This window comes from Ascaphus truei, chromosome 2 (assembly GCF_040206685.1).
Source record: "Ascaphus truei isolate aAscTru1 chromosome 2, aAscTru1.hap1, whole genome shotgun sequence".
Lineage (NCBI taxonomy): Eukaryota > Metazoa > Chordata > Amphibia > Anura > Ascaphidae > Ascaphus > Ascaphus truei.
Window position 1 is genome coordinate 470,921,576 of NC_134484.1, and position 21,655 is coordinate 470,943,230.

General features: G+C 47.0%; 1 protein-coding gene across 1 annotated transcript in view; it reads left to right on the forward strand.

The window, feature by feature from the left end:
• LOC142488379 (uncharacterized) overlaps positions 1 to 21,655 on the forward strand; it is a 56,905-nt gene that overhangs the window by 31,543 nt on the left and 3,707 nt on the right.

The window sequence follows — 21,655 nt, forward strand, 5'->3', positions numbered from 1 at the left end:
CACTGCTCACAGCACACAGCACACTCTCACAGCACTCTGCACTCACAGCACACTGCACAGCACACCACACTCACACACCCCCTCCCACTCCCCCTCCCTACCTTTGGTGTCGGCTGCTGAGATTGGAGCGGAGCTGGCATCGGGCGGGGAGGGGGGGGGTGGTGTGGATGCCCTTGGGGGGGGGGGTGAGTGAGGAGCACCACGTGGGCTAGGCCCGAAATTGATTCTGCCGTGGAGGGCGGGCGCGGAGGACTGGTAGGTGGGGGGGAGGAAGTGGATGCCGGTGGAGGGGGATGGATGCCGGTGGTGGGGGGCAGAGGTAAGGAGCAGGCTGCGGCTGGACTCAGAGGGCCGCTGCTGGGGGACGTGTAGGGCTTCTGGCCACCTCTTCCTTCCCGATCGGGCGTGCGGCGGCGGCGGCCATTTTTTTTTAAATGAGCTCAACCCCGGTTCTAGCTTGTTCGGATCGGGTGGCCCCCAAGGACCGCGCTATAACGGGGTTGAGCTGTACTTTGCTCCTGTTATTTCTGACAGCATTTTTACGGAAGTGCTGTGTAACATCTGACATTCCTTTTCCTATGTTACCTGTACATCAATACTTAATTGATTATACACTGTTAAAGCTGTAAAAATATTACAACAAAGATTCAGTATACCAAATGAGTTTATTAAGCATTCAAGAGCACACTTGTATGGAGACGGCTTAGGCATAAGCTGCCTGACAAAAAATACAGTCCACAATACCGTATATTTATACCCTAATTCTAAAGATCAAGCCTCTCTTATGGTGTGACTTGTACGTCATAAAAAAATAACAAAACATTATATCAAAAACAAATGAATATGAAAATCAGCTAAAAATCTTATGCAAGCTCAGTAACCTTGTACTCGGATCTCACTCAAATGTGAGAAATGGTTTCTACTGTAATCTCACCTAATTGCGCCTGGTAGTAACGCAAGGTTGCATGCGTCTTTCCTTTGCAGCTGACCAAAGCTGATATCAACAGTAATTACTGAGAGCAAAACATCTTTTAACCCGAGCTGCTATACATTCATGCAGACAGAAGACAAAACGGATGACACAGACAGGGACAAGAACAGACAAAATGGTTGATGACAAACAAAACGGCTGCTTAGATCCTAGTACTGTCTACTTGAGACCCCTATGTCACTTTCGCAGTCCCCCCTTTTTATTCTTAAACCACTCTTTTTGAGAATTATTGGTATGATGTTAGTCCAGAGATACCCTCCAAATGCAAAGAAACAACATATGGGTCGCAGATATAGGGAAAAAAAGAATATAATCACAATTTATTAAAAAACAAAATATAAAAATCACTTACATAAGTGAAAGTACTAGCAGGATGCCTGCAACTGGAGTCTTTATCAGCCTGATTGCTGGAAAAGTGCTGCTTGCACTCAGCTTATGTTTTTAGTGCCTCCGTGTCCTCTGAGTGCTGTGCGCTTTTTGGGGTCCCTCGGGGTGGTATTATGGCTTGATGGTGCACGAGGCGGCCCCTGTTCGTCCACAGGGGCCGTTCCGAAGCTTCCTCTCTGCTCACCACTTTCCTCGGTTCTCTTCCCTGCGTCTGAGTTCACCCCGGCAAAACCGGAAGTGACGTCAATCTCCGGAGGCGGGGGTTCCCTTCAGACACTCTGGCATGCCGGGGCTGGTAGCTTCGCTCCTGCTACCTCTCCTCTCCCTCAGGCGGAAAGCAGGGGAGAGAACCGAGGAAAGTGGTGAACAGAGAGGGAGCTTCGGAACGGCCCCTGTGGACGAACAGGGGCCGCTGCGTGCACCATCAAGCCATAATACCACCCTGAGGGACCTCAACAAGCGCACAGCATTCAGAGGACACGGAGGCACTAAAGACATAAGAAGAGTGCAAGCAGCACTTTTCCAGCAATCAGGCTGATAAAGACTCCAGTTGCAGGCATCCTGCTAGTACTTTCACACTTATGTAAGTGATTTTTATATTTTGTTTTTTAATAAATTATATTCTTTTTTTTCCTATGTCTGCGCCCCATATGTTGTTTCTTTGCATTTGTAGGTTATTCTACGTGGATTGGTGATCCTGGAATTGGGGCAGCACTCATAAGTCAACATAATATTAAAGACCAGAAAGGAGAACTGTACAGGCTGATTTACAGCACAACAAACTGATATGATCCTCATTTCAAATGGACAATGTGGACAAAATATATCTAGTCTTTGATATTGTTTATTCACATCTTTTTAGATAAGTATTCGCTGCTGCAAGTTGTATTTATTAATACAAGGGTACGTCTATCAGTGGTTTTATTAAGTTTTGTGATTCTTTTTAGAACACTTCTAATATTTGTTGCACATACTATATGGTATCCATTTAGAGTGTTTCATCTTCTCACTCTTAACTAATCATAACCCATTGGCTTTCCAGGGCAATATTGCAATACTATTATTAGTATTTATCTATACATATAGAGATATAGATACTGATTGAATCACTTATCAACCCATACCATAGAAGAGCGCACCATTGTTCACCTAGGTGTTCCTTTTTTTTCTTGCGAGTCCAAAGATACACAGGGTGACACATAAGCTTGTACTTTGGGGTTCTTCACTGTCACGGATGCTCACTACAACCTGGACTGGTCCGCGGGGCTGAGGTGGGGAAAATATATGCCACTGCCCTAAACCACGGGGATGGGTCTAGATTGCAGGGTCATGAATGTGTAGTCAGGGTAGGAGAGTGGAGAGGGTAGCGGGTACTTGCCTATGGTCCGGGATTGGAGAGTGTAGAATGGTCGAAGTCCGTAAGCTGTAGTCGTGGAGTAGAGAGCGTAGAATGTTGAGGTCCGTAAGCCGTGGTCGTGGATGTCACGGTAGCTTATGACAAGATATAATGAACACCAAATATCTGGGTTGAACTGAACGAGGCTTAGATATAATAAAATATATTTATTCCTTAAAAAAGGTGAACACAGCAATATAGTACAATTAACAGAGAAGAAGGTAACACTTACTTAGGGTTGGGGGATGGAGAAGTATCAGCTAGCAATTCTCCAGCAATCCGGTGACATTCAAGATGGTATCAGAAGAAGAACTAAAAACTGTAGGGTTGACACAGTTTATATACCTGTGCAACCCTATTCTTAACATTGAATACAGACTATTGGTGAACAATTATCTGTATCCAATCCCTAACGTGGAGACACAGATTAACCCATGCCCCCCAGCTAATTAGCCCATGTGTACTGGAACTCTATGGGTAGCCCCATAATTAAATCGGGCTACGACCAGTCTACCAAATGAAGTATCTGCATTGTTTGTAGGTGTAGACATAACACTTACAAACCACTCCAGTTTGATGATTCTCCACCTTCAGGTAACAATTAGACTGGCAGAGTTTGTTGTTTAATACTTAGTCTCTAGACATTGGGTCGCCCCTCTGACCATCTGCTTCCCTTTGTGCAAAGGAATCTCTGCAGGATTTTATCCCTGCCTTGGGAAACAACATTAAAGGTGAAACATGGGAACAGGGGAACATACATTTTCAAGGTATATCAAGGTGCAAACCACATTCTTGGACCGCAGTCCAGTTAACCCCTTGCCTCCCTGGTGAGGTCAGGGGGTGGCCATATGGGGTGCAACCCCTTTAATACCGGGCCAACCCCCTCTCCCTCTACAGTGGAGTAGAGCATGCAGAGGTCCATTAAACAGGCCATGGTCCAGGGGAACAAGAAGAGACCGGTCAGGCACAAGCAGGGTCACAACAGGAATACGGATACCGACGAGAACAGGTACTCGGCTGCAAATGAGCACGGTGCATAGGAAGGTCTATGGGTAAAAGGGGACGATAGACAGCACTCTGATAGTGTTAAATATATGCAATTGCAGGGTGCACGGAACAAAAGGGGACCCTTATTCCCCTGTATAGTACTAACAAATCTACGTAAGTACCAGCACTCACTGTCTAATAGCTAAATGATGAAAACAGTTGTAATGCAGAATAAACATTTAATAATAAAACGAACCAGAAATAAATAAAATGTGTTTGTAGAAACCAGTATCATAAATGGGCATGTCACAAAGTGAGGGGTGGGGGGGGGGGGGGGGAAGGAAAAGGGGAAAAAACATGAAACACAAGGAATATACACAAAAAACGGAGAACGGAAAGTATGCTAGGGGGGCGACGTTTCGAGGGACTACCTCTTCATCTGGCCCATTCCCCCTGGTCCAAAAGGACCCAGAGGTACGTCCCTAAGCCTCCCTTCCCCTATAACTGGTCAAATCAGACACCCCTGAAAATAGATAGCAAACATACAGTGTAGGCTAAATACAGCTAAACAGCTAATAGCAGGGCAGCAAGAATCCACTCAAGTCAATGCCAGTAGTTCAAGTACCACAAGAAACTGTGGGCAATGGTACAGTAAAGGCTGAACACAGCTTGCAAGAAAGCAGCTTGCAAAGAAGCACCAGGAGTCTCAGCACTCCACACGAGCAGAAGGAGCAGAGCCACTGAGGGTTTGATTACTGTCTTCATTTGCTTTTCCCATTAACCTTTCATTGACTATTGTGGACTCCTGGTGCTTCTTTGCAAGCTGCTTTCTTGCAAGCTGTGTGCTCTGCTGGGGGAATGGGCCAGATGAAGAGGTAGTCCCTCGAAACGTCGCCCCCCTAGCATACTTTCCGTTCTCTGTTTTTTGTGTATATTCCTTGTGTTTCATGTTTTTCCCCCCCCCCGCCCCCTCACTTTGTGACATGCCCATTTATGATACTGGTTTCTGCAAACACATTTGATTTATTTCTGGTTCGTTTTATTATTAAATGTTTATTCTGCATTGCAACTGTTTTCATCATTTACTGCACCGACACACTTTATTCGAGCAAATACCCAGTATGTACCTGGCAGATACCTGGAATGCGCCGCTCCTCACCTCTGACAAGCCCCGTTGCGTTTGCCTTCCCAGCCTGGGTTCATGCCTGGCTGACGGGCGGCTGATCTGTTAAATGATAATGATTAGGATTTAATAGGCTGCAATGCTTCGCGTGTCTACCAGATGGCATAAATTCATGAATTGTAATGCAGTATATATATATATATACTGTGCAGTATTGCAGCCAGCGGGAATAAAATGCTTCAATCCCTGCTTGGAAAATACCTCAATGCACTCGGGCAGAAAACAGTCACAAACCTCAATACACCCGGGTATACCCGAATTCGTGGGACTAGCCGAGCTCGAATAAAGTGTGTCGCCAGTGTAGCTATTAGACAGTGAGTGCTGGTACTTACGTAGATTTGATAGGAAGGTCTATGTTCAGCAACAACCAGAGGGCAAAGTGACCCTAAATACCACAGGGAGCCAATGAGAGGGAGGAGAGGAGTGGACAGACATACGTGGACCGGTGATAGGCCGAGGCAGGGTGTAGCTCAGGTGTAGCCCACATGAGATTAGTGAAGGCATTAGAGCAGGTGTTGGTCCCTTTAAATGGTGTACGTGCATGCCCGAGATTGAAGTGTGATGCGCCAGATATGCGTGCGGACGGGACCAGCCGCGTGCCCCTGGAAGGCGAGGGCTCACACCAACGGAGCTTGAGCCGGCGGGAGATGCGGCCGTGTGGGCCGCCATGGCGGTACGCGAATGCCAGTAAGTGAGACGCCTTGAGGGGAGATCACCGGACAACCCAGGGATGGCTTAGAGGGATACTTGCGGTGGAACTCCCGAGTTAATCTAGGTGCGTGTACCTGGTCTTGATCTATCCATTCCCATTCTTCTGGGCCGAAGCCCTTCCAGAATACCAGGTACTGTAGTTTTCCCCTAGATACCCTTGAATTGATGATGACCTGGACCTCGAACTCCTGTTGCCCTTCCACTAGGATGGGTCGGGGTAGAGTGTTCTGGCTGGTAGAAAGATTGTTGGGTAGGAACGGTTTCAGGAGAGAAATGTGAAAGGCAGAAGGAATCTTCATGGTAGGAGGGAGTTTTAACCGGTAGATGACCATGTTGATTCTCTCTAGGATGGGGAACGGTCCAATGAATCTGGGTGCTAGTTTGGGAGAGGGTCCCTTGAGTTGTATATTCCTCATAGATAGCCAGACTTTCTGACCAGGAATATAATTAGGGGTCTCCCGGCGGTGGCAATCGGCTTGTTTACTATGGAGAAGGGGGGCCTGCTTTAAGTTGTTTTGGATCTTCTCCCAAGATTTCTGAAGAAGTCGAACCCTGTTCTCCACTGCAGGGACCCCAGAGTTGGGGGCTGGAGATGGAAAGGTGGCGGGATGGAACCCATAAAAAATGAAGGGAGACTGTTGAGTGGACTCGTTGCGTGAATTATTATGCGCAAATTCTGCCCAAGGGATGAGTTCTGCCCGGTTGTCCTGAGCGTCAGAGACGAAGCAGCGGATGTATTGTTCAAGTGACTGATTGATTGGTCTGCGGGTGATAGCCGGAGGAGAACTGTAACGTGATACCTAATTTCTTGCAGAAAGCTCTCCAAAATTTAGACACAAATTGTAATCCTCGATCTGACACTATGGTTTGGGGTGTCTCGTGGAGCCTGAAAATCTCCTTGATGAAGGTTTCTGATAATCTGGCGGCGCATGGTAGTCCCCGGAGGGGAACGCAGTGTGCCTGCTTCGAGAAGCGATTTTCCACTACTAGGATCATATCCAAACCCTTGGATATGGGTAATTCGATTATAAAATCCATCGAGAGATGCTTCCACGGACGATCAGGGATGGGAAGGGGTAGTAGGAAACCTGGAGGTTTGCTGTGGGGCGTCTTGTTCCAGGCGCACGTAGAGCAGGAAGACACGAAGCTCCTAATGTTCTTACGCATGCCTGGCTACCAGAAGGTGCGTTCCAAGAGGTCGATGGTCCTCCTAATACCTGGGTGACCTGCTGTCTTGGAAGTGTGCCCCCACTCCATGACCTGTCTGTGAAGACTGGGAGGGGTGATCAGCTGACCCTCTGGAACCTGGATGCCCTCGGGGATGTTATTCTGTGCTTTAGTGATCTCGGGAAGAGCGCTGAAGACGTTTGCAGAGAGAATGCAGGCCGGAGGAAGGATAGGCTCTGGTTGGTCCTCAGATTTGTCCTCTGCTTAGAACTAAACGTGATAGTGCATCCGCCTTAATGTTCTTGGAGCCGGGGATGTAGGAAATCATGAAGTTGAAGCGGGTAAAAAACAAAGCCCAACGTGCTTGGTGAGATCCTAAGCGGCACGCCCCTTCAATATAAAGTAGGTTTTTATGGTCCGTTAAGATGGTGATAGGGGTTGTTGTGCCTTCCAGTAGGTGCCTACGTTCTTCCAAGGCCATCTTGATAGCGAGGAGCTAACGATTTCCTACGTCGTAATTTCTCTCTGCGGTTGAAATTTTGGAGGAAAAAATGCACATGGATGGAGTCTTGTCTGGGGCGCCCTTTTCTGGGAGAGTACCGCTCCTGTTCCGACATCAGAGGCATCTACTTCGAGGGTGAAGAGCAATGCTGGGTTTGTATGTACCAGTATAGGTGCGGAGATGAAGGCTTTCTTTAGTCTCTCGAAAGCTTCAATGGCTTCGGTAGACCAGTGAGTCGGATTGGCTCCCTTTTTGGTTAGTGCTGTGATGGGTGCAACTACTGAGGAGAAACCCTGGATGAACCTCCGGTAGTAATTAGAAAAACCCAGGAGTCTATGAACTGCCTTGAGAGACAGTGATCATGGCCATTCTACGATCGCATTGACTTTATCCGGATCCATAGTCCAGTACTGGATATGATGTACCCCTGGAACATGGTAGATGACTGATGGAAGTGATATTTCTCCAGTTTAGCAAAGAGGTGTCACGGTAATGTAATGACGTAATAGATATTTTAACCCCTCTGGTGCTTAAGGAGTTAATGAGCTACACTTCTTATAACAAAATACAAAATGCTGAGTTTGGACCTGGTCAGGACTATTTATTTGAGCTGCTTTGAGCTTCAAAGGAACTTACTTGGGGCTGCGAGGTCCAGCCAGATGGCCAACTCAAAGGTGTCAATTGTTTTAATCAAGAGAGAGCAGCTCAAAGAAACAGTCCTGACCAGTTCCAAACTTAGGATTTTGTATTTTGTTATGAGAAGTGTAGCTCATTAACCCCTTAAGCACCAGAGGGGTTAAAATATCTATTACTTCATGACATTATCATGACACCTCCCTCCTTAAAATGAGCGAAGGGGCTGGCTTACCCGCTAGTCCCACGCTCAAACAAATAAAACATTTACCATTTCCTCTGGGTTCCTCTGCCTTGCTGTCTTGCTTTCTCTCGTGGTATATATCTCCCCAAGCCTCGCTCTCTCTTCCCTCTGCAGCCTGTCCCTGTGACTTGCTGTCTTGCTGGATATATCTCCCCCCGCCTCGCTCACTCTTCCCTCTGCGGACTGCTCCTGTTCCTCGCTGTCTTGCTTTTTCTTGCTGTAGATCTCTCCCAGCCTCGCCCTCTCTTCCCTCTGCGGACTGTCCTTGTGTCTCGCTTTCTCTTGTGGTAGATATATCTCTCCCAGCCTCGCTCCCTTTTCCCTCTGCGGGCTGTCAATGTGCCTCGCTGTCCTGCGGTATATCTCTCTCCCCGCCTTGCTCCCTCGTCCCTCTGCGGGCGGTCACTGCGCCTCGTTGTCCTGCTGTATATCGCTTCCCCAGCTTCGCACTCTCTTCCCTCGGCGGACGGTCCCTGTGCCTCGCAGTCTTGCTGTATATATCTCTCCCAGCTACGCTATCGCTTCCCTCGGCGGACGGTCCCTGATGTGGAGGGATTGTACGGGGAGGCTCCCACATCCCCCCCCCCCCACTCCGGTGCGACCTCTGTCAGTCACCCTTCTCCGGTACCCAGCGTGCGTTAGTACCTGAAATGGTTCGGCAGGTCCCTGAGCTGGTTGGGTCACAGCAGTCTCATAGTAGGTAACCATCTTTCCAGAATCATTACCAAGCAACACATTAGCAGGAATATCATTCATTACTCCCACCTCCCGCACACCCTGCCCAGTACCCCAATTCAAGTATACGTTTGCCACCGGCAAAACGTGGTGGCCTCCTCCCGCCACCCCCATATGCAGAATCCTCCCAGGAATGATTTCCTCAGGACGCAACAGTCCTGGGCGCACCAGGGTAAGGGTAGCGCCAGAGTCTCTCAGTCCTTGGGTGAGTTTCTGACCCACCAGGACTGGCTGCAAGTGGGCACCTGTTTTCTCGCGGCACAGATACCACACAGGCACCTAGGCGCACTCCTGAGGGGTGATCCTCCCTAGAGGCAGCGGCAGGCTTCGTCCTGTCTGGGCAGTCGAGGCTGATGTGCCCCTGCTTGTGGCAGGTAAAACACTGGCGGGTATCTCCCCACCCAGGTGGGCGAATTCCCCCTCCAGATGAAGCCCCAGCAGGCTTAAAAGACGGTCGTTGTGGGGTTTCACTGGATTTACCCCCCTTCCATCCTGGGACCCCCTGGTTAACCGCTGGATTCCGGTTAGCCACATATGAATCTGCAAGCTTGCCAGCCTCTGTGGCTGACTTAGGATCTCAGTCCTTAACCCACTTTCTCACTTCCGGTGGGCACAGGGTTAAAAATTGCTCATGAATTACAAGATCCAATAACCCCTCAAAGCTGTCAACTTCCAGCCCTCCAACCCACTGCTTGCACAAAGATGTCAGACGCCCCACGAGCTCAGAAAAGCCGCCAGGACCCTCGTGCTGAAGGGCTCTGAACTTTTGCCTGTGGGTTTCAGGAGTGACTTTGAAATGGTGCAGCAATGCAGCTTTGATGACCTCGTAATCTTGGTCCAGGTGCTCCGGCAGATATGCGACAACATTCATGGCTCTTTCATTCAGGGTGGGTGTAAGATATTGATGTAGGAAATTAATGAGTTTGACACAGTCAGGAACAGGTGGGTGTTACCCCCTCTGTTATTAACTGTGTCCACCGGCGCTCTTACTTGTAGGTTGATATAAGTACAATGACATATAAAAATTGCATATAAAAAAGGAAAAGGGAATAACACAGTGAATTTAAAAGAAAACAATTACTTAAAACAATAAATAAAGATTTGATACTTAATATCTAGAAGATTTTCACATATTGTGTGCCCAAATACAGAGTCCAATCTTGAATCCTTTAGAAATGGGTATGCAGCCTCTTTACATCTGGAACCAACCTCGGGACCAGGAAAAACTAGAGACGGGATAACAAAAAAGAAAAAAGCGCAAAGCCCATAGAGTAGTAAAGTTAGGTTTATACACAGTTAATAACGGTTATAAACACTCAAAGCAGGGTGGTTGGTACAGGCACTTCGGTACTAAGAGTGACCGCAGGAACAGAGATACTTTATTCGTCTGCTTCTTTAGGTTAGGTGAATCTCAGCCCTCCTCCTTCACTCGATCGGCGATCTCATCCACTTCCGCGTCAGATATCATTTCCCCACATAGTCACATACTGCTTCTTCATTTCGCTGGCCATTGAGTTGATTTGTTTTTTCGGCAGGTTGTGTGTGTGGGGTTTTGTCCTTGGAGTGAGAGGAAAAGTTGTTTGAAGGCACAGGGTTTAGTGAGGAGGTCCTGGTTTTTCATTGCTCTGTAGCAGTAAGACTGTGGGTGACTGTTGTTAAGGTGGGCCCAGAATGTCAGTGCTCTCTTCTGTACAGTGAGCAGTAGAGGAAAGCGGCCCAGCTCAGCCCGGCATGCATTGTTTGATGTACTCCTGTGTACTTGAAGAAGGTGTTTGCAGAATTCCAGATGCAGTATTTCTGTTGGGCTGGTATCCCATTTTGTGGAGTCTGGGTATGTTACAGGGCCCCACACCTCGCTGCCATACAGAAGGATGGGTGTGATGATGCTGTTGAATATTTTCATCCAGATTCTTATTGGTGGTTTGAGGTGGTACATCTGTTTCCTTATTGCATAGAATGCTCTGCGGGCCTTCTCCTTCAGTGTATTTATGGCCAGGTTCAATTTCCCTGATGAGCTGATTGTTAGACCAAGGTATTTGTAGCTCGCTGTCTGTTCCAGTGCATTGTCGTCCAGTGTGAATTGCGATATGGTTGGATGTGTTTTAGATTTTTTCTGGAATACCATTATTCTGGTGTTTTCTCGGTTCACAGAGTGCCCAGGTCTGGCTGAATTTTTCTAGTATTGCCAGTTTCTGTTAAAGGCCTTGTTCTGTTGGAGAAAGCAGGAGCAGGTCATCTGCGTATAGTAGAGACTTAATCTCAGTTCCAGCCAAGTTGAGCCCAGGTGCTGAGGAGGATTCTAGGGCTGCTGCAAGCTCATTGATGTAAATGTTAAAAAGTGTGGGACTCAGGCTGCAGCCCTGTCTAACTCCACGGCCTTGATGGAAGAAGTCTGTCCTTTTGTTATTAACTTTCACGCAGCATTTGTTTTCAGAGTACATACTTTTGATCGTGTCGTATGTTCTCCCCCCTATTCAGCTCTCTAGTATTTTCAGCAATAGGCCTGGATGCCAGATGGAGTTGAAGGCTTTTTTGAAGTCCACAAAACAAGCAAAGATGTTGCCCTTGTTGGTGTTGTGGACGTGCTTATTAATCAGGCTGTGTAGGGTATAGATGTGATCCGTGGTGCGGTGGTTTGGCAGGAAGCCCATCTGGCTCTTACTCAGGACCCTCTGTCTGCTCTGTCAGGAAGGTGAGGATTCTGCTGTTCAAGATGCTGTTGAACAGTTTCATCAGGGTGCTGCTGACACAGATTCCTCTGTAATTGGATGGGTCCAGCATGTCTCCTTTCTTGTGGATAGGGGTTATCAGTCCTTCGTTCCATAGTTCAGGGAAGTAGCCAGTAGTGAGGACCAGGTTGAACAGTTTCAGGATTGCTTTTTGTATAGATGGTTGCTGTACTTCAGCATCTCTTGAGAATGCCATCTGGTCCACTGGCTTTCTTGTTTTTTATTAGTTTTATTTTTTCTTTTATTTCCTGGGTTGTGATTGGTATGTCCAGGGGGTTTTGGTTATTTTTTATAGTGTTCTCCAGTGATGTTTGTTTGGTGAGGATTTGTTTTTGTTCTTGTATCAGGTTTTCTTCTGGGATTTCTTTGTAAAGGTCCTCAAAGTAGTTTTTCCAGATGTTGCCATTCTGAATGGCCAGGCGTCTGTTGTTCTGCATTGTATCCAGATGTTTCCAGGTTTGCCAGAAAGTATTTTCATATAATGCTTCTTCAATTCTTTCTAATTTTTTGGCAATGTGGTTTTGTTTTTTCTTTCTTATGGTATGCCTGTAGTGCTTTAGGTGTTGGTGGTATCTTATTCGTACTGTAGTTCTGTATTGTTTGGGTCTCTGTGTTTTTGGTTTGATATTGTTCGCAGGCTTTTTGTAAGGATGTTGCATTCCTTATCGAACCATTTTTTTTTATTTTGTCATTTGTTGTTGGTCTGTTAGGGCTAGCTTTTTTCAGGTTTGATTTCTTTGCTATTAGATTTCTTACTGCCGGGTTTACGTCCTGTTTGTTCTGCTCGTAGTTTGTGTCCTGAAGCTTGGAGTAGGTTTCCAACTTCTGAGCTGTTGATTGTTTCTGTGTATGTCACGAGGCTCTGTTTTGTCCATTTGTAGGTGGCTTTCAGGCTATTAAGGTTGGAGAGGGTTTTTTGTGTTGTGCTTGGTTGGTCTGGTCTCTTAATAAAGAGCAGGGTTTGATTGTGGTCTGATAGGGGTGATGCTGGTGTGACTATGAAAGCACTGATGGATTATGGGTCTATATCGGTTATTGTGTAATACACTACGCTGCTGCCCAGCACAGAGCTATATGTGTATCTATCCAAAGAGTCTCCTCTTGTCCGTCCATTAATAATGTACAGTCCCAGACCACGACACAGGTTTAGGAGCTCTTTACCATTCTTGTTTGTTGCGCTGTCGTAGCTGGTTCTTTGACGTGTCACAGAGCTATGACAACAAGTGTCATTTCCAAATATGTAGTTATTTCCATCTGAAGATATGTAGTCCTGTTCTCTGCCTGTTCTGGCGTTCAGGTCTCCACATATCAGCACTTTACCTAGGGTCTGAAAGTGGATTGCCTCTGTCTGCAAGATCTTGAAGATGTCTGGATTTTAGTATGGGGAGTCGGATGTATGCTGCACATAGGTATGGAACAAAAAGGGGTACTGGCACCTTGAGAGTCCAAATGGATGATAGTCCTGGAAATTCCAGAAAGGAGGATGAGTGTCCAAGGAGGTGACGTTAGCAATTTCCTCAGTCTTTTAGGTAGTCGGATATGGCTTCATCCGTGTGAAGAACGATATGAAATGAAAAAAAGAGAAATATAGTGCAACACAGCTAATATACAAGTATGAAATCACAAACCGACAAAACAATACAAAACAGAACAAACAAGACTGACAACAAACACCCAGAAGCAAGGCTGAAAGTAAAAAGTTAGTTTAATACAACTCTAAAAGTAAATATAAAATTGATGGACGAATAACTCAGACTACGCCAATCCGGTGGGGTAAAATCCGCCGGTACCCCTTTTTGTTCCATTGTCTCATCCTGATTGTGCTATCAGATTCCACCAGGCAGCCTAGTACCCCATCAAAGGTTTTTTTCCCCTAGCTAGGGTTCACTCTTCATTATTGTTTTTTAGCACTATTCACATCACTTTCTTTTTCTTCTGCACATAGGTATGTTAAAGAGACAGTGATATGCTGCACACCATAAACAATTATACATAACAGTATTACCGGTGCTGCTGGTTCAAAAAGGATACCTGTAACAATTATCCCAGCATGAATAATGAGAAGGAAAGATCAAGCACTCCACGGATCTTGCAAAAAGTTCAAATTTATTGCGCCATACACAACGACCGTTTCGACCCTAGTAGGTCTTTTCAAGTGAAAATGCCTACTAAGGTCGAAACGGTCGTTGTGTATGGCGCAATAAATTTGAACTTTTTGCAAAATCCGTGGAGCGCTGGATCTTTCCTTCTCATATCACATAGGTATGTGTCATATTGATGGGTGAACATGGAACCTTTTATTTGTAGCCACATGTGGGTATCTCCTCTCTTCATTGGGTTTATTTGGCTGTTAAGCTCCTCTTTGTGCCATATTATGATTCCTCCTGATTGACGGCCTCGTTTCACACCTTTGTGTTTTTGGGCTGGGACTAGGAGCTGACTTTAACCCATAAGTATGAGAGACATCTCCTCCGATTGGATCCATGTTTCGTGGAGGATAAAAATGTCTACGCTCGTCAACTTGTTTATGAAGTCGGGATCTTGTGGTTTAGAACCAAATGCTGACGCATTCAAGCCCTGAATGTTCCAGCTGCTAATTTTAAAAGATCCCATCTTGGATATTGTATAAGTTATATATCTTATCTTATGCCTTCCAGTGAGCTAATTTGCAAGTGTTTATTTATATATATTTATATATATATATATATATATATATATATATATATATATATATATATATATATATATATATATATACTAGTCTTTGTTGATACAATAAATGTGGGTGCATTCATTCTTAGCATGTATGTACTTCTCTTTCTCTGCATCTAGTGGTGTATGCTTGTTTGTGGTAATGATGTTGGTAGGATTATGCATACTTACATCAGTCTGGTGCAGATGGTAGTGAGCAGTTCCCGGATTTCCTTTAGTTCGTTGCTAGCCATTAGTCTGGTTCTGGAGGATGTTGATGTGATGCTTTTCTGTGATGCTGGGTGGTTGTCCCAATGCTGCTGTCTATGTGGGTATCCCTGTGTCTCGTGAGATCTGTGTAGTCTAGGTCCATGATGCAGTGTCCTGTCCTGCAGTGGGTATTTGGCTGTTCTCTCCAAGGTGACATCTTTCAGGTGTGAAAGCATAGAAATAATATCAATGCGTCAAGGGTTCAAAGTATCAACGTGAGTTTATCTGCACCAAGGTACAAATGAGAGAGAATTAAAAAATGAACACATTTCTCTGAAAACATATTGCTTGGTATCACATTTTTATACATTTAAAAATGAGTAATACGCCCCTTAAGGGGGCTGGCTTACAGATAAAAAACAATATGATGACTTATATAAAAATCCTTATTAATACATAAATATGCTTCACATGCTATAGTCTTATCCTTATATATCACCGCAATGTTGGCCCCTTAACCTCCTGACTTAAGGAGTAACCCTATTAGCCCTCTGGGTGTATCTGCCAGATAACAGAAGCTAAGGTCAGCAAAAAATGTCTAAGGCAGGAAAAACTCATTACGAATGCTATTATTTCAATTTCATGACTAGTAGGAATTATACAAGGGCGAGTTACAGCCAGGAGCGATACTCTGCAACATATCAAACATTCACAAATTATACACAAATAAACAGATATACATACATTCAAACACTCAAAATGGCTACTGCGCCAAAATGGTGGTGATGATGGTCTGTCTTCATATAGCCTGAGCCACACACATTATCTCAACCGTCACACAGGGTCTTGGCAAAGTAGTGCATTCCTTGCTGGTTGAGGCGCACGTGGTCATTCAGGTGTTGGGGTATGATGGAGTCATGCTGATCAAGGTGTACAGGGGGAGAGATGTGCATGTTTTTGCCAATTCTGTGTTGATGTTCTGGATGTTAACACTTGGGATATCTCTTCTTGGTAGTAGGGTAGACATAATTATCTTTGTGGTGGGGAATTTTTGTGTTGCTCTCGTGCTACTCGTTTTGCCTGGTGTCTATTCTAGTTGTTGTGCTGTACTCCCTGTTGCGTTTTAGGTGTGCATTGTTGTGGGTTGTTTTGGGAACAGTAGCTTTTATTGTTGAGCCAGTGGTTGGCGTTGAGTCTGTCTTTGTTCTTACTGTTTCTATGTCTGAGCTGGGGGTTTGCTCTGTGCTGTGTGTTACTGACTCCTGTCTTTGCTGGTTTTCAGTGATTGTGGGCTGGTTGTCACTATCATGGGGAGCTTTTGTTAATGAGCTTTTTTGTTGCGTTGGTGTTACAATGCGAGTCTCTGCGTTTTCTTTCTTATTGGTTGATACTATCGTTTTATGTTTCTCTTCGAGTTTCCTCAGTTTGTCTCTGATCTGCTTATTGTCTTGTTGCAGGGTTATAATAGTAGTTTTTTGTTCTTGCATAATTGCCATGGCTTCATTTTTTATTTGACTAATTTCTTCTCTTAGTTGGTCTTGCATCTTTGCCATGTATTCATTTTTTATTTTATTAATTTCTTCCCTGTGCTGATCTTGTATATTAGCCATGTATTCGTTTTTTATTTTAATAATTTCTTCTTTTAGTTGTCAGTACTCATCTCTTGAGATTGTTTACTTAACATGTCTTCTTTGAATAGTGTGAAGTCCCTCTCTAGCTGGGACAGGCTGTCTGTAATCGTGCTGGGCGGTGGATATGATGTGCTGGGGCTTGGTGTGATATCTTTGCTGACTCGATTTTTTATGTTTGTTTCTTTGCTCTCTGTCTCACAGTTTTCTTTATTTGAGGGAAGCTCTTTTTCTTCAATTATTGCCTGGGCTTTAATTACATGGAAAATACTCTCAAATTCCAGCAGACTGCTCTCACTGCCTTGGATCATGATGGTGCCATTGTGGAAAATGTTTACAGTTAATATAGTGCTCTGTGACTCTTCCCCATCATGGATTTGTATTTGTCTTCAATAACAAACTCCTCCCTTTTTGATGTGTGTGTAGTGTTTGCATATTGTAATGTGCAGGCTGCAGGGGATTCAGCAAAGAAAAGTAAGTTTGTTTTTATTTTTTTCCACTCTGTAGATGCAAAATCAGCAAACGGCGTTTGTTAGGGTGACCACCCGTCCCCCTTTTGCCGGTACAGTCCCGGTTTTTCGAGAGCTGGACCGATTTTCTGTGTGTACCGGAAATGTCCCGGATTTTCCTCAATGTGTCCCCGTTTTTTTTTTTTTTTGTCGCCGGCGGTGCGCGAGTATGCTGCGGTGCGCTGTGCTCGAGTCTGCGGCGGCGCAGAGGAGGAGACTACAGCAGCCCGGCTGGTAAGTATTTTTTTTTTTTTTAATGCCAACCCCCCCCCCCCCCCGGCAGTTTCCTACCTTGTTGGCCAATCCCCAGCGTCCCGGCATTAAGCCCCGCCCCCCGGCATCATCCTTCACCAAGGACCGGCATGTGGAATGGATGGAAGGAAGGGTGCCTGGGGGCGGGGCTTCCGCTTCCTGCGGCAGAGCACACGTGGTGTGTGTCTCTGCCCGCGGCTCCTGGCTCTTCTGCGCGGTGTTTCCCCCCCTCTGCCCGCCCGGGGGGATAGGAGGTGGGTTTTTTCATCCTTTGCCCCCTGTCCTGGCGCTCCCTTCCCCCCCCCCCCCTGTCCCCTTGGTTCGGGAGATGGGCGCGGGGGCTGGTAGTGGTGGCTGCGCGGTGTTCCCCCATTCTGCCCCGGGAGCCCGTGGCTGCCCTCCGGGGGAGGGGGGGCGGCGGCAGTTTACCTTTGTGTCCCGGCGCTCCTATCCCCCCCCCCTAGGTGCGGGAGATGGGCGCGGGGGTGGGTGCAGGGGGAGGCGGAGAGCCACATGCTCGTGGCTGCCTCTGTACTCCAGTCTGTGTGTGTGTGTGTATACCAGTGTCTGTGTGTGTGTGTGTGTGTGTGTGTGTGTGTGTACCAGTGTACCTGTGTGTGTGTGTGTGTGTGTGTGTGTACCAGTGTGTGTGTGTGTGTACCAGTGTGTGTGTGTACCAGTGTGTGTGTGTACCAGTGTGTGTGTGTACCAGGGTGTGTGTGTGTGTGTACCAGTGTGTACCAGTGTGTGTACCAGTGTGTGTGTGTACCAGTGTGTGTGTGTACCAGTGTGTGTGTGTGTGTGTGTGTGTGTGTGTGTACCAGTGTGTGTGCCTGTGTGTGTGTGTGTACCAGTGTGTGTGTACCAGTGTGTGTGTGTACCAGTGTGTGTGTGTACCAGTGTGTGTGTACCAGTGTGTGTGTGTGTACCAGTGTGTGTGTGTGTACCAGTGTGTGTGTGTGTGTACCAGTGTGTGTGTGTGTGTGTACCAGTGTGTGTGTGTGTGTGTACCAGTGTGTGTGTGTGTGTACCAGTGTGTGTGTGTGTGTACCAGTGTGTGTGTGTGTGTGTGTACCAGTGTGTGTGTGTGTACCAGTGTGTGTGTGTACCAGTGTGTGTGTGTGTGTACCAGTGTGTGTGTGTGTACCAGTGTGTGTGTGTGTACCAGTGTGTGTGTGTGTACCAGTTTGTGTGTGTGTACCAGTGTGTGTGTGTGTGTGTGTGTGTGTGTGTACCCGTGTCTGTCTCCCCCTCTCCCTCCCCCTCTCACCCTCTCCCTCCCCCTCTCACCCTCTCCCTCTCTGTCCCTCTCTCTCTCTCTCTGTCTCTGTCTCTCTCACCCTCTGTCACCTTCTCTCTCTCTCTCTCTCTCTCTCTGTCACCCTCTCTCTCTCTGTCACCCTCTCTCTCTCTCTCTGTCACCCTCTCTCTCTCTCTGTCACCCTCTCTCTCTCTCTGTGTCATCCTCTCTCTCTCTGTGTGTCATCCTCTCTCTCTCTCTGTGTCACCCTCTCCCTCTCTCTCTGTGTCACCCTCTCTCTCTGTGTCACCCTCTCTCTCTCTCTCTCTGTCACCCTCTCTCTCTCTCTGTGTCACCCTCTCTCTCTCTCTCTGTGTCACCCCATCTCTCTCTCTCTGTGTCACCCCCTCTCTCTCTCTCTGTGTCACCCTCTCTCTCTCTGTGTCACCCTCTCTCTCTCTCTCTGTGTCACCCTCTCTCTCTGTCACGCTCTCTCTCTCTGTCACGCTCTCTCTTTCTGTCACGCTCTCTCTCTGTCACTCTCTCTCTTTGTCACTCTCTCTCTCTCTGTCTCTCTCACCCTCTGTCTCTCTCACCCTCTGTCTCTCTCACCCTCTCTCTCTCACCCTCTCTCTGTCTCTCTCACCCTCTCTCTCTCTCTCACCCTCTCTCTGTCTCTCTCACACTCTCTCTGTCTCTCTCACTCTCTCTCTGTCTCTCTCTCTGTCTCTGTCACCCTCTCTCTGTCTCTGTCACCCTCTCTCTGTCTCTGTCACCCTCTCTCTGTCTCTGTCACTCTGTCTCTGTCACCCTCTCTCTGTCTCTGTCACCCTCTCTCTGTCTCTGTCACCCTCTCTCTGTCTCTGTCACCCTCTCTCTGTCTCTGTCACCCTCTCTCTGTCTCTGTCACCCTCTCTCTGTCTCTGTCACCCTCTCTCTGTCTCTGTCACCCTCTCTCTGTCTCTGTCACCCTCTCTCTGTCTCTGTCACCCTCTCTCTGTCTCTGTCACCCTCTCTCTGTCTCTGTCACCCTCTCTCTGTCTCTGTCACCCTCTCTCTGTCTCTGTCACCCTCTCTCTGTCTCTGTCACCCTCTCTCTGTCTCTGTCACCCTCTCTCTGTCTCTGTCACCCTCCCTCTGTCTCTCTCACTCTCTCTCTGTCTCTCTCACTCTCTCTCTGTCTCTCTCACTCTCTCTGTCTCTGTCACCCTCTCTCTGTCTCTGTCACCCTCTCTCTGTCTCTGTCACCCTCTCTCTGTCTCTGTCACTCTGTCTCTGTCACCCTCTCTCTGTCTCTGTCACCCTCTCTCTGTCACCCTCTCTCTGTCTCTGTCACCCTCTCTCTGTCACCCTCTCTCTGTCTCTGTCACCCTCTCTCTGTCTCTGTCACCCTCTCTCTGTCTCTGTCACCCTCTCTCTGTCTCTGTCACCCTCTCTCTGTCTCTGTCACCCTCTCTCTGTCTCTGTCACCCTCTCTCTGTCTCTGTCACCCTCTCTCTCTCTGTCACCCTCTCTCTCTCTCTGTCACCCTCTCTCTCTCTCTCACCCTCTCTCTCTCTCTCTCACCCACTCTCTGTCTCTCTCACCCACTCTCTGTCTCTCTCACCCACTCTCTGTCTCTCTCACCCACTCTCTGTCTCTCTCACCCACTCTCTGTCTCTCTCACCCACTCTCTGTCTCTCTCACCCACTCTCTGTCTCTCTCACCCACTCTCTGTCTCTCTCACCCACTCTCTGTCTCTCTCACCCACTCTCTGTCTCTCTCACCCACTCTCTGTCTCTCTCACCCACTCTCTGTCTCTCTCACCCACTCTCTGTCTCTCTCACCCACACTCTGTCTCTCTCACCCTCTCTCTCTGTCTCTCTCACCCTCTCTCTCTGTCTCTCTCACCCTCTCTCTCTGTCTCTCACCCTCTCTCTCTGTCTCTCTCTGTCTCTGTCTGTCTCTGTCTCTCACCCTATCTCTCTCTGTCTCTCTCACCCTCTCTCTCTCTGTCTCTCTCACCCTCCCTGTCTTATTTTAACTGCCGTATACCTACACCGAAGTAACCTACCCTTCTTTCTTCCAGATCTGACTCAAGTTTCACACGGGAGACCTCGAAAGACAGCTAGGGAACACCTCCCCTCCAGTATAGTACCTTGAGGGACTGCGGATAAGGTAAGATCCCAGGAGGGATTGCTGCTTTAGAAATTGTGAAGAGGGGGCATCCAGACACTGGTTAAGGGGTTCAGAATCATTCACATGTGGGGTTTTTTTGTTCGATTAGTGAGGTCAACACACACACACACAACTATGTAACAAAGACTAATGGTCGTAAGTATAAGTGTACTACAATAAATAAACTGTTATGTAAAAAAAAAAATGTCCCGGTTTTTCATTTTCAAAATCTGGTCACCCTAGGGTTTGTGGATGTTCTCTTAGCATCTTGTGTTTGAAGTCTTTCTGGGCCGTTTTGCTCTGGCATTCCTCAGGATATCTGATTTCAGATGTGTTAATCCCCCATCCCTTGGGACTCTCTCCGAAGTGTCTGTTCACTTACAGCTTTGTTGCCTGTTTGATCTTTTAAAGATACATTTTCCATTTCTGTTCTTTTGGTGCAAAATCTCTATATGTGTGTCTGTAGTTTCTATATTAATCTGTGTTTTCCTGTGTTGGTGATATTGTATGTGCAGTAATATAGATAGATTCTTACCATTGGCTCTTTTCTTTAGGTTTCTCTTGGTGTATCAGGGACTGTTTTGAATTCCTTGTTGTTTCCTGCTATTTCTTCTTTATTAATCTTTGTTTCTTACAGATTTCTTGCTTGCTTGTTTTTATTGTTCAGTTTTTATCGAAAGACTGTTTCTTTTTTTGCAAATTAGCTCATTAGGAAGGCATAAAGTTGATAAGAGTTAGGAGCTCATCTTAACTGCTGCTGCTATCTCTCTCTCTGTGGCTCTCTGCGTCTCTCTCTGTGTGGCTCTCTCTCTCTCTCTGTGGCTCTCGCTCTCTCTCTGTGGCTCTCTCTCTGTCTCTGTGGCTCTATCTCTGTCTCTCTGTGGCTCTCTCTCTGTGGCTCTCTGTCTCTCTCTCTCTCTCTGTGTCTCCCTCTCTCTCTGTGGCTCTCTCTCTCCCTCTCTCTCTGTAGCTCTCTCTCTCTGTGGCGCTCTCTCTCTCTGTGGCTCTCTCTCTCTCTGTGGCTCTCTCTCTCTCTGTGGCTTTCTCTCTCTCTGTGTCTCTCTCTCTGTGTCTCTCTCTGTGTGTGTCTCTCTCTCTCTGTGTGTCTCTCTCTCTGTGTGTCTCTCTCTGTGTGGCTCTCTGTGTGGCTCCCTCTCTGTGTGGCTCCCTCTCTCTCTGTAGCTCTCGCTCTCTCTCTCTGTGGCTCTCTCTCTCTCACTATCTCTCTCTCTCGGTGTATGTCCAGTCGGAGAAAACCCCCCTTTCTCCTCCCCCCGGCGGAGGTGCAGGCATACGGCCGATG